The following is a 13,419-nucleotide window of genomic DNA, read 5'->3' as shown; positions in this document are numbered from 1 at the left end:
AGATGTAACTGACTGTAACAGGGAAGATCAAAAGCAAGAAAATTTGGGGAGGGGGATAAAAGAGAAAGGGATTGCACCTCCCTTGAAGTCCTCTGCTCCTTAGAGCTTGTGTTATTTGGATGGAATTGCCAACACCCTTTTTTATAGAGGGTCCTCCACTTGACCTTATTAAGGTTTCACTGGGATATGCTGCCATGTTGGAAATGGACGTACATCATGGCCCCTTTAGAAGCAGAACTGTAGCTCTGGAAAGAGAAACTCTGTTGTGTTTTGGGGATATCCATCTATCTTCAGTTAGCTTTCATGGGGGTTAATGGTATTTTCTGCATAGATCTGCTTTTAAATCGATTCTTGGTTTCTGAAGAAGACTTTTTTTCCACATTATGGTTTGTATTTATAATAATTTGTTTCTGAAGAAATTTGCCAAGAGTTATAGATCAAAAAGCCTTGTTACCAGTACAGAATATTTTTCTATATATATATTCCTTCATGATGGTGTAATATTTTTTTAATTCCTCCAATGCTTTGTTTGATTTCTGATTTGAGTACTTGTTTTTAAGAACTTGAAAAAGTGGGCTTGCTTCATCTCTGTTCAAAGAGACATTTGTTCAGTCTCTGTGTGTTGATGCCATATTGAACTGGTGCTTTGTGGTCACAATAAAGCATTGCTTAAGTTTATTCTCAGTGTGTTCATTTTTTATCTTTTCAGTTTGGTGCCTCTTTGGTTGGGCTTCGAGGTCACTGCTTGAAACCATGGAGAGAAAGTTAAGCCTGCTTTAAGAAATTAATTATATATATAGAAGACGTGTAAATCTATATGTAGATTTATCTTCTTTATAAACTGAATTGTCTAAGTCAGCCTTATTCCTTACCTGTATCCTGCAACTAATTTTATTATCGTTTAGGGTATCATTTTAGCCACTGTTTGTCTGTTTTTTTCTTTTTTAGCTATAAGCCTGTGGGGGAAGGGGTGTCACGAATATTTTGAAATTCCGATGAAAACTTTGGACCTTCCCTCCAGATGAAAACTCATATTCCCACATACAAAACATTGCAGAGTTGATGGACTCTGCAACATTCTCTCTTTCCCCTCCTCAAGTTAAAGAGTCCTTATTTCAGAGACTGTTATAATTCAATCTCCTATGGAGATGTTTTCTCTAAAGAAGAGAAAGTCTAAATGAGTGGGATTCAAAACTGTATTCCAAATTAATTCAATTATGGAGTTTATGGCGTGTTGTTTTTGTTTTTTTTCATGGCTGCACCGTGTGGCTTGGCTTATAAAATCATTGTTCCCCAAGCAGGGCTTAAACCTGGGCCCTTGGAAATGAAAGCTCAGAGTCCTAACCACTGGACATCTAGGGAATTCGTGAAATGTAATGCTTTGTTTTGCATAAGTGGGAGAAGTGTTTAAGAAAGAGACATTCTCCATCCTGAAGTTTTCACAGTCTACAAAACATATAAGACCAAAAGGCAAAATATAGTTAGGTACTGTGAAGTGTGATAGTGTTCAAAGATGAGGACTACACCTGCTGGAAACCTGCGTTGGAAAGAAGTGACAGCAAATCAAATGGAAGGAAGATAGAAGAAGAACTTAACCTCTCTGAAGGAGTTTTCCACAAGAAAAGTAGTGATGGTGCTTCAACTCTCTCTACTTCAAAAGGATAGCATGAGGATATCCAAGCCCTCTTCTGTGCATCTATCTAATTCCTTCTGTATTCGTTTGGAAAAGATTTGACTGTGAATGATAAAAAGTATTGTCTCCCTCAATCCCACCCTTCTTCTAATTCATGTAAACAAAACAGAAGCTTGCTTCTCTTTATAGCAATGTCCAGATAGAGGGACTAAGTGGTAAGGTCCTCCATGATTGTTAGGGACATAAGTTTCTCTTTTTGCTCTATCACATAGATATTCATTTCCAGAATCATTTTACAGCCCAAGATGGCTGTTTCAGCTGTCACCATCACCACCTGAATTCCAACTAGTGGGGAGAAGAAAAAAGGAACATACCTTCTTCCTTTAAGAACACTTCTAAGAAATTGAGTCGTGTTACCTCCTCATATTTTTCTGTCCAAAACTGTCATATCTAAGCTACAACCAAGGCTAGAAATATCTTTTTTTCTTAGAGCCAATGGGCCCAACTAAAAGTCCCATTATTCTGTAGACAAGGGGAAAGGAATATTAGGAGACAACTCCCTTTTACCACTGTCAGCAAGTCACTGGGAACAAATGACACTGAAAGTGAATGTTTTTCTCTATGTATTTTCTATATATTGTATTTTCTCTAGATTTGAACTTGGACTCACACTTCCTTCAGTCTCTGGATATTTTTATCACAGTCTCCTTTTATAACTATTAGAAACCTTGTTCACTACCCCTAACCTAACTCAACTAAGCTTTAGACCTGACTACCCTATAAATGCTTGTCAAGGAAATAAATGAATAAGGAAATCTTAATTGAAAAGCAAACTGAAAAAAATAAAATTATTTCTCAGTCTCTGTTGATAGCTTTCAGGCAAAATTAGCAAATTAAAGATAGTCTGCCTTTCCCATACTTAGAATAAAAGCCTATGACAGGCAGGCCTGAGTGCCTTAGCAATATCATTAGGTGCTTTCATCCCTCCTCCTTCCCCCACCCCATCAAGGGAAAAAACGGTCTGACCAAAATAGGCCATAGAAACAGTCTGGAAGTACTTGAAATTCAGCAGGTAGACAGCCTTTGCCTCCAGACAGCTGTAAAACTAGAGATGTCTGATTTCTTTTCAGATCACAATGGATTTCTATTAATGTGATCTAGGTCTGCAACTAGCAGCAAATACACATGCTATGTAAGGAAGCATTTCACGAGTATAAGTGGGAATCAGTTTGCCTTGATGTCAATACATTCTGTGTGAGAACTGTTTAATGTTGAATTTGACTATTCTCAATCAGAGGGACAGACAAGATATCAGAATCATGGGAGATTTTAAAAAGTAATTGCCACTCCACCTCCCCTCCCCACTTTTGAACCTTGGATTCAGACTCTATGAAGGAAATTGTAATGAATTGATTTAAAGACAAGGTCACAAACTGGTTGCTTTTCAGTAGAGTCTAAGCTGACGTGTTTTCCTTCGGCCATTGCAGTATCTGTATATTTTTACAACCACATTTATGTTCTTATAGGTGAGGCTGAAAACTCCAATTTATTACAAGTTCTTTGATTCCCTAATATCTTCCAACCAGCAGCTGCACACTTTTACATTAACTGTTTTAGAACCTGATCTAAAGCAAAGAACACAGAACCTGCTTAGAGTAAGTTAACTCAGGAACTAGAAACTGCATGTAGATTTAGTTTAAAAGAAAACAAGCCAGCATATTACATTGGAATGTGAAGCAGGTTTAAGCATCATTTTTTGATGCTTAGTGGACAGGATGACAATGAAAAAGAAACCAATTGGCAGCTGTCTCTTCATTTTGTCCTTGACAAATATCCCATGTGAGCATGAATTTTGTCCCTCTGAGCTTAGCATATACCGTCAGGGGCATACTGCTCTTCTACTGCATTAGTGAAATATATCTTTGAAGGAATTTAATTTGGAAAAGTCTAATGACCCAGAGTTGCACAACCACTCTCATATTTAGAAGCTGAATGAAAAAAAATACTTGCTGATGGTGATCCATCTGTCTTTGATGGTCATTACAAATGGGATCTGCAGGGGTCAGGTCTGGGCGCGGAGCCATTAAGTGTTTTCTGTAATGATTTGGAAGATGAAGTTAAATGTTCAAAGAGCTGACTGCTATAGGACTGATATGCCTCTTAGAAAAAAACTTGTTAATTCTGCTTCTAAACCAGGAACAGAATCTACAGGAAGGAGAGAGAACTCAATGGGTGCATTAATGAGCAGCTTGTTAGCTTCATGCTGTAGCTCTGTAGGCAGTTAAGTATTTTGTGTATCATTCCTGGCCAGTAGTGGCAGTTCTATAAAGAGAGAAAGAGATTAAAATGATCACATCCAGGCTCATTTGGTGACTGTGGCTGCCGTGTCTTTGTGAACCTCAAAAAAATACTTGTGTCTGTTCTTTAACGGAGGCAGAATAATGGAGGCCCTCTGAGCAAAGCAAGGACAGTCTTTGGGTCCCCACAGTAGATAGCTAGGTTGATGTTTCTTTACTGTAGTTGGGCTGGGTGTTTCCATTACGGTTATCTTTAGGGAGAAATCACAAAAGCTGGGAATGCCTGGCAATCTCCAAATAAAAAATATGTCCCTCCTCCATAGAATAAATACCTGGGAAGGCCTACCACTTTTATCATAGTAGAGGTGGGCAAGAGGTCAGTGAGAAAAGATGTAAATAATACTGAACTTGCTGGGCCATGGCCTGGGCAGCCAGATCTGCAGACAGCCAAGATAAGGGTGCATGTGCCATATTCAGCACACACCATCACCTAGGCACCAACCTGCAGGGCACCTTGGGCCACAGAGCTTAGAGACCGTAAGCTTCCAGAAATGTCAAGGGAAGATCTGCCATGGGGGTCTCCAGCTCTGTCACGTGTGGAGCATATTTATGACCAAGTTTTCAAGTTAACTGTCTTCTTTCTGAATTAAAGATAGCAGAATGAGTCAGTAAATTGTGTTTCAGTCACTTTTTCAGTGAATTTTACTCTGTTTTTATATACTGGAAAATAAAAAAAAATTTGAAATTAGACTATGAAATTTATCAGATTATAAATACATTTTGAGGAAAACTCAGTAAAACCCTTCAAGCAGCCAGCAGTTCCTGCCTTTAAAAGTGAATGTCTGAGACAGTACCCTGTCTCCTGTGCCAGAACCAGTGACACCAGTTGAGAAGCACTGTGGTGTCGTGGTGGAAGCCCTGGGGCTGCTCCAGGTGTTTCTGAGCTTGAATCCAGCCCTGCCACTGACTTGGCCTGGGAACTTGGGCAAGTTGAACGACTCCTCTTAGCCTCAGGTGTCTCATCTTTTCTTCAGTGCAAATACAGAGACAGACAAAGCAGTACTATCCAAATATAAATGTGAGCCACATACGTAGTTTAAAGTTTTCTAGTAGTCACATTTTTGAAAGTGGAAGGAAACAGAAGAATATATTTCAGTTCAGTTCAGTCGCTCAGTCGTGTCCGACTCTTTGCGACCCCATGAACTGCAGCACACCAGGCCTCCCTGTCCATCACCAACTCCCGGAGTTCACTCAGACTCATGTCCATCGACTTGGTGATGCCATCCAGCCATCTCATCCCCTTCTCCTCCGGCCTCCAGTCCCTCCCAGCATCAGAGTCTTTTCCAATGAGCCAACTCTTCTCATGAGGTGGCCAAAGTACTGGAGTTTCAGCTTTAGCATCATTCCTTCCAAAGAACACCCAGGACTGATCTCCTTTAGAATGGACTGGTTGGATTTCCTTGCAGTCCAAGGGACTCTCAAGAGTCTTCTCCAACACCACAGGTCAAAAGCATCAATTCTTCAGCGCTCAGCTTTCTTCACAGTCCAACTCTCACATCCATACATGACTACTGGAAAAACCATAGCCTTGACTAGACGGACCTTTGTTGGCAAAGTAATGTCTCTGCTTTTAAATGTGCTATCTAGGTTGGTCATAACTTTCCTTCCAAGGAGTAAGCATCTTTTAATTTCATGGCTGCAATCACCATCTGCAGTGATTTAATATATCCAAAATATTGGGCACTAGTGGTAAAGATCCCACCTACTAATGCAAGAGACATAAAAGACTTAGGTTCGATCCCTCAGTTAGGAAGATCCCCTGGAGAATGGTATAGCAACCCACTCCTGTATCCTTGCCTGGAGAATCCCATGGACAGAGGAGACTGGCAGGCCACAGTCCAGAAGTTCTCACAGAGTCAGACATGACTGAAGTGACTTAGCACAGCATGGCATCCAAAATATTACCATTTTCCATATGTAATCAGTATAAAATGATTAATTATGCACTTTACAATCTTTTATCCATGTCTTCAAAATCCACAGCACCCATCTCAGGAGACAGTTCAAGTGTATCAGTTAGAATTAGCCTCAGTTGAAAATCAAAATAATGATGACTTAAACAAGACATAATTTCTCTACAGTATATGTGGGGCTTTCCCTGGTATTAGCCCCTGCAATATGGGAGACTTAGGTTCAATCCCTGGGTTGGGAAGATCCCCTGGAGAAGGGCATGGCAACCTGCTCCAGTTTTTTGCCTGGAGAATTCCATGGGCAGAGGAGACTGGTAGGCTACAGTCCATGGGGTTGAAAAGAGTCAGACATGACTAGTGACTAACACATATGTATTGGTATGGTCACTGCATAATCACTGGGTCCCAGTCTTTTCCTAGAAATTTGCTGCACCACCCTCAACACACAGCTTCCTGTACAGTCCAAGGTAGCTGCTTAAGCTTCAGTATCACATTTGTATTCTAGCCAAGGAGGAGGAAGAGGAGAGAAGGGTACCTGTTATGAGAAGTTACATATACCATTTCCACTTACATCTCTTTAACTGAAATTTAGTCATTTGGCCATACCTAGATGCAAGGAATCTAGGCATCTAGACTTGATGGACATGAGTTTGAGCAAGCTCTGGGAGTTGGTGATGGACAGGGAAGCCTGGTGTGCTGCAGTCCGTAGGGTCACAAAGAGTCAGACATGACTGAGCAACTGAACTGAACTGAGATGCAAAGAAAGCTGGGAACTCTAGTCTTTCTTTCCAGCACCCAAGTATTCAGCTGAACAAGGACAGGAGGATGGATAATGGGGGAAAGCTAGCAATCCTTTCATAATACCAATCTCATAAGATTGACGGAGGATTGAATGAAAGTACATTGTACAATCATTGGTATTACATGACAAGTGCATTAAAATATTGTTTTATTACTTGCACAATCATTAGTATTACATGACAACTGCATTAAAATATTGTTTTATTACTATGATCTCACTCCCTTTCAAGCTTAGCCCAGCCCCAGAATTTAAAAATGTGTGTGTATGTGTGGGTGTGTGAGTGCGTGTGTGCTCGGTCATGTCTGACTCTTTGTGACCCTGTGCACTGTAGCCTGCCAGGCTCCTCTGTCCATGGAATGTTCCAGGCAAGAATACTGGAGTGGGTTGCCATTTCCTACTCCAGGGGACCTTCCTGACATAAAAAGATTGAACCCACATGTCTTGCATTTCCTGCATTGGCAGATGGGTTCTTCACCACTAGCTCCACCTGGGAACAAACATATGCTAAACCCAAATACTGCTCATTTGATGCACCCTAATATTGCTGAAAGTGAAGGAGGAAAGTGAAAAAGTTGGCTTAAAACTCAACATTTAGAAAACTAAGATCATAGCATCCAGTCCCATCACTTCATGGGAAATAGATGGGGAAACAGTGTCAGACTTTATTTTGGGGGGCTCCAAAATCACTGCAGATGGTGATTGCAGCCATGAAATTAAAAGACGCTTACTCCTTGGAACAAAAGTTATGACCAACCTAGATAGTATATTCAAAAGCAGAGACATTACTTTGTCAACAAAGGTCCATCTAGTCAAGGCTATGGTTTTTCCAGTAGTCATGTATGGATGTGAGAGTTGGACTGTGAAGAAGGCTTATCACCGAAGAATTGATGCTTTTGACCTGTGGTGTTGGAGAAGACTCTTGAGAGTTCCTTGGACTGTAAGGAGATCCAACCAGCCCATCCTATAGGAGATCAGTCCTGGGTGTTCTTTGGAAGGAATGATGCTAAAGCTGAAACTCCAGTACTTTGGCCACATCATGCAAAGAGTTGACTCATTGGAAAAGACTCTGATGCTGGGAGGGATTGGGGGCAGGAGAAGAAGGAGATGGCCAAGGAAGAGATGGCTGGATGGCATCACTGACTCAGTGGATGAGAGTTTGAGTGAACTCTGGAAGATGGTGATGGACAGGGAGGCCTGGCATGCTGCAGTTCATGGGGTCGCAAAGAGTCAGACATGAATTACTGAATGACTGAACTGAACTGAATATTTTTGAAAGATAAAATGATTTACTTCTTAGGTCCTTGGATATTGGGTGGTTCCAGATGCTTTATCTTCATAAGGGCACATAAAAGGAGAAAACTTGCATTATTTAAGCTCCACGCAAAAAGTGTTATGCTGAGTTAAGGGAAATGTGCTGAGCAAAATGTGTATAAGCTTTTATTGGTCCCCGAGGACCTACAGAAGTTAGTCTGAGGCATTTAGTGCATTCTAAATATTAATGCATCTACTTCCTAATCCAAAATGAACAGTCAATGACATTCGAAACAGATTTGTGAGACCAACGAAAGGGAGACCTCTGATACTTTTGTCATTTTTAATGAAGACAAGTGTGGGTCAATAACAAACAGCAAAAAATTCTTTAAATAAAGTTTAAAAATAGATGTGTTCATTAATTTGAGCCAATTAGGTTGACATCAATTTGTTTAATTGTCTATTTGGGCTGATTTTATAATGAATTTTTAATACTAAGGTGACTTCTCCCAGCCACTAGAATGTCTGTAGGTTATTCAACAGCCTTTTGTATTGTGTGCAGGTAGAATGCAGAGTAAGTTCATATTGGCTGAATCTGCACACAATTAGAAAACGGAGAACTGGAGCTATAAGTCCACGGTGGGGGATGATGGGAACACTGGACTGAGGGTCAGGATCTGCTATTGACTTATCTACAAGATGTTGTACCAGTCGCATAAACTCTCTTGCTCATACTGCCTCCCATGTAAAATAAACACATCTAACTAGAACTTTATTTCAGCTCTCAATATCTTTTATTTTCTAAGAATCCAATTATTTGACTTATATGTGTCACTGCTTCTCTCCACCATTAAATTAAACTCACAGTATTGTCACGGTGCACAATGTCATTTCCTCTTCATGAATGTCCTGCGGTTTCAGTCTGATTATGATTCTCTCTCGGCTGTGCAGTGGGCTGGGAACAGCTGCTTTTCTTGAGAATTGTTGAGTTTGCTTATTGTACAACCCTGTAGCTTTCACTTTAAATTACTCTCACTTTAAACCCCTGGTGGAAGCATCTCCTCTCTATGAATAGAACTGCTAGATAACCAGAGCCTAGGGCTGAGGGGATGGGAAAGCATGAACTACCCAAGTGGGTCTCCAGGAATGATGGTAAGTGGGGCCACTTCCACTTTTCCTTTGTTTACCAGATCCACATGCTCTGCTTTTGGGGGACATAGCACCGAAGAAGAATCAAGTATTTAGGGACTGTACTACATCCTAGAGGAAGATACCCCTTCATCACATTGTATTGTCTGCAACCTGGAGCCGCAGTTGTGCCTTTAAAAACCACTCCATCCCTCTGTTAGGCCAGCAGCTTCTGGATGATACACTATGTGCTAGGACAAGTGGATCATATGGTCATTTACAGACTGCCACATCTCCTTTAAAGTAGGTATTTTGGTCCCGAGGTCTGAGTAATGTTATTTGAGATTGTATAAGCTCTTGGACAGTGCTGCTGGCTGAGTCCCCATTGGCATGGAAAGAAAACTCATATCAATTCTAGTTAAGATGAATCATTGCTCCTTTCAGAGTAAAAGGGGTCCATGTATTCAGTTTGCTGCCAAGCCGCTGATTAGTCTTCTTAAGCATTTGAGCCATTAATATTTCACTTGATATTGGTCTCTACTAGTAGGAAGTTGGATGTTTGTTAGCAACAGTTATGGTCAGTAATGGAGAGCAGGATCCAATGCTTTGGGACTCATGCATAGCCTCCACCCCTGCCACCATGACTACGCTATTCATGAGCTCATTGTGTCAGCACTGGATTGCCAATGACAGAGGCTGGTTGATATCAACTGGCCAAGTCATTCTGTCTACTTGATTGGCTAGTGACTCTTCCATGGTTGATACCCTTTGGTAGATATTATATGCAATACAAAAATATTCATATTTAATGACCATTCCCACAGAGACTTGTGTCCCGGTTTTAAATTATAAATATGACTGAGTTACAACATGGAGAGGTCAATGCCATTGAAAGAAGAATTTTAGTACCCACATTTCCTGAGAAAAGGGGGCATGCCATGCAGGGCCACAGTGGAAACATCATAAGTTTCAGTCAGAATACAGAAGCAGAAGGTTGAGAAAAGCCTAGGTTTTGTTGTGGTAAACACTGGAGGTGATGGAATTCCAGCTAAGCTGTTTCAAATCCTAAAAGATGATGCTGTGAAAGTGCTGCACTGAATATGCCGGCAAATCTGGAAAACTCAGCAGTGGCCACAGGACTGGAAAAGTTCAGTTTTCATTCCAATCCCAAAGAAAGGCAATGCCAAAGAATGTTCAAACTACCGCACAATTGCGGTAGCATCTCACACACTAGCAAAGTAATGTTCAAAATTCTCCAAGCTAAGCTTCAATAGTACGTTACCTGAGAACTTTCAGATGTGCAAGATGAACTTAGAAAAGGCAGAGGAACCAGAGATCAAATTGCCAACATCTATTGGATCATTGAAAAAGCAAGAGAGTTCCAGAGAAACATCTACTTCTGCTTTATTGATTAAGCCAAAGCCTTGAACTGTGTGGATCACAATAAACTGTGGAAAATTCTGAAAGAGATGGGAATACAAGACCACCTTACCTGCCTCCTGAGAAATCTGTATGCAGGTCAAGAAGCAACAGTTAGAACTTAAATGGAACAAGAGCTGCTGCTGCTGCTAAGTCATGTCTGACTTTGAGACCTCATAGACGGCAGCCCACCAGGCTCCTCTGTCCACGGGATTCTCCAGGCAAGGATAATGGAGTGGGTTGCCATTTTCTTCTTCAATGGAAAAATGGACTGGTTCTAGATTGGGAAAGGAGCATGTCAAGGCTGTATATGGTCACCCTGCTTATTTAACTTATATGCAGAGTACATCAAGCAGAATGCTAGGCTGGATGAAGCACAAGCTGGAATCAAGATTGCCAGGAGAAATATCAATAAACTCAGATATGCAGATGACACCACTCTTATGGCAGAAAGCAAAGAAGAACCAAAGAGCCTCTTGATGAAAGTGAAAGAGGAGAGTAAAATAGTTGGCTTAAAGCTCAACATTCAGAAAACTAAGATCATGGCATCCGCTCCCATCATTTCATGGCAAATAGATGGGGAAACAATGGAAACAGGGTCAGCCTTTATTTTGGGGGGCTCCAAAATCACTGCAGATGGTGACTGCAGCCATGAAATTAAAAGATGTTTCCTCCTTGGAAGAAAAGCTATGACCAACCTAGACAGCATATTAAAAAGCAGAGACATTACTTTGTCAACAAAGGTCTGTCTAGTCAAGGCTATGGTCTTTCCAGTAGTCATGTATGGATGTGAGAGTTGAGTCATAAAGAAAGCTGAGTGAGGAAAAATTGATGCTTTTGACCTGTGGTGTTGGAGAAGACTCTTGAGAGTCCCTTGGACTGCAAGGAGATCCAACCAGTCTATCTTAAAGGAGATCAGTCCTGCATGTTCATTGGAAGGACTGATGTTGAAGCTGAAACTCCAATAGTTTGGCCACCTGATTCGAACAGCTGACTCATTTGAAAAGAGCCTGATGCTGGGAAAGACTGAAGGCGGGATGAGAAGGGGACGATAGAGCGTGAGATGGTTGGATGGCATCACCATCTCTATGGACATGAGTTTGAGCAAGCTTCAGGAGTTAGCGATGGACAGGGAAGCCCGGCATGGTGCAGTCTATGGGGTCACAAATAGTTGGACACAACTGAGCTACTGAATTGAACTGAAACACTGGAAAGGCAGGACAGAGTAAGTAGTTAGAGTTGGCTGGTTTGAATAATCCCAGCAGGCTTTCGGACACAGGAGCTGTCTGTAGATCTCTGGTTCCTGGCCTTGAAATGATATATATAGCAAGGGAAATATGGGCTGGGTGTTTCAAGGTTCAATAAAGAGGTGATTGACTTGCATATGAGAGGCATGCTGTCAAGTAAGTTATTTGTTTTGTTTTGTTTTTTTTCCCATACTGAATACATTATGGAGAAGGCAATGGCACCCCACTCCAGTACTCTTGCCTGGAAAATCCCATGGACGGAGGAGCCTGGTAGGCTGCAGTCCATGGGGTCGCTGAGGGTCGGACACGACTGAGTGACTTCACTTTCACTTTTCACTTTCACACACTGGAGAAGGAAATGGCAACCCACTCCAGTGTTCTTGCCTAGAGAATCCCAGGGACGGGGGAGCCTGGTGGGCTGCCATCTATGGGGTCACACAGAGTCAGACACGACTGAAGTGACTTAGCAGCAGCAGCAGCAGAATACATTATTTTTATTCTATCAGTAGTGAAAGTCAAAAGAATTTGGCCCTTTTTCTATCTTCAGGTACTAACTTTCTGTAGAAGCAGCAATATTTCTCTGGGTCTTTAAGGCCCCCAAGATGTCAAAACATAAAATACAGAAAATTTAAAACATGATTAATATACATAGATCCATTCATAAGCCTCTTTTTTTCTCCCAAGCCTTCCAACCTCCAGTCCAGCCATTTGCCACTGAGGGGCTTCCGAGGAGACACAGGAGACTTGGGTTCAATCCCTGGTTTGAGAAGATCCCTTAGAGGAGGAAATGGCAACCATGTTAAGCATTCTTGCCTGGAAAATTCTATGGATAGAGGAGCCTAGTGGGCTACAATCCATGAAGTCGCACAGTCAGACACAAATGAGCACACAGCACAGGAGTTTATATTACCTAAAGCCACTTTCATGTCCTATCTTTTTGCCTTTTCATACTGTTCATGGGGTTCTCAAGGCAAGAATACTGAAATGGCTTGCCATTCCCTTCTCCAGTGGACCCCTGGAGTGAACAGCTCAGTTCAGTTCAGTCGCTCAGTCATGTCTGACGTTTTGCGACTCCATGAATTGTAGCACACCAGGCCTCCCTGTCCATCACCAACTCCCAGAGTTCACTCAAACTCACATCCATCAAGTCCGTGATGTCATCCAGCCATCTCATCGTCTGTCATCCCCTTCTCCTCCTTCCCCCAATCCCTCCCAGCATCAGAGTCTTTTCCAATGAGTCAACTCTTCACATGAGGTGGCCAAAGTACTGGAGTTTCAGCTTTAGCATCATTCTTTCCAAAGAACACCTAGGATTGATCTCCTTTAGAATGGACTTGTTGGATCTCCTTGCAGTCCAAGGGACTCTCAAGAGTCTTCTCCAACACCACAGTTCAAAAGCATCAATTCTTTGGTGCTCAGCTTTCTTCACAGTCCAACTCTCACATCCATACATGACCACAGGAAAAACAATAGCTTTGACTAGATGGACCTTTGTTGGCAAAGTAATGTCTCTGCTTTTGAATATGCCATCTAGGTTGGTCATAACTTTTCTTCCAAGGAGTAAGCGTCTCTTAATTTCATGGCTGCAATTACCATCTGCAGTGATTTTGGAGCCTAGAAAAATAAAGTCTGACACTGTTTCCACTATTTCCCCATCTATTTCCCATGAAGT

This window comes from Capricornis sumatraensis, chromosome 2, assembly GCF_032405125.1.
Source record: "Capricornis sumatraensis isolate serow.1 chromosome 2, serow.2, whole genome shotgun sequence".
Classification (NCBI taxonomy): Eukaryota; Metazoa; Chordata; class Mammalia; order Artiodactyla; family Bovidae; genus Capricornis; species Capricornis sumatraensis.
This window is presented reverse-complemented; position numbering follows the sequence as displayed.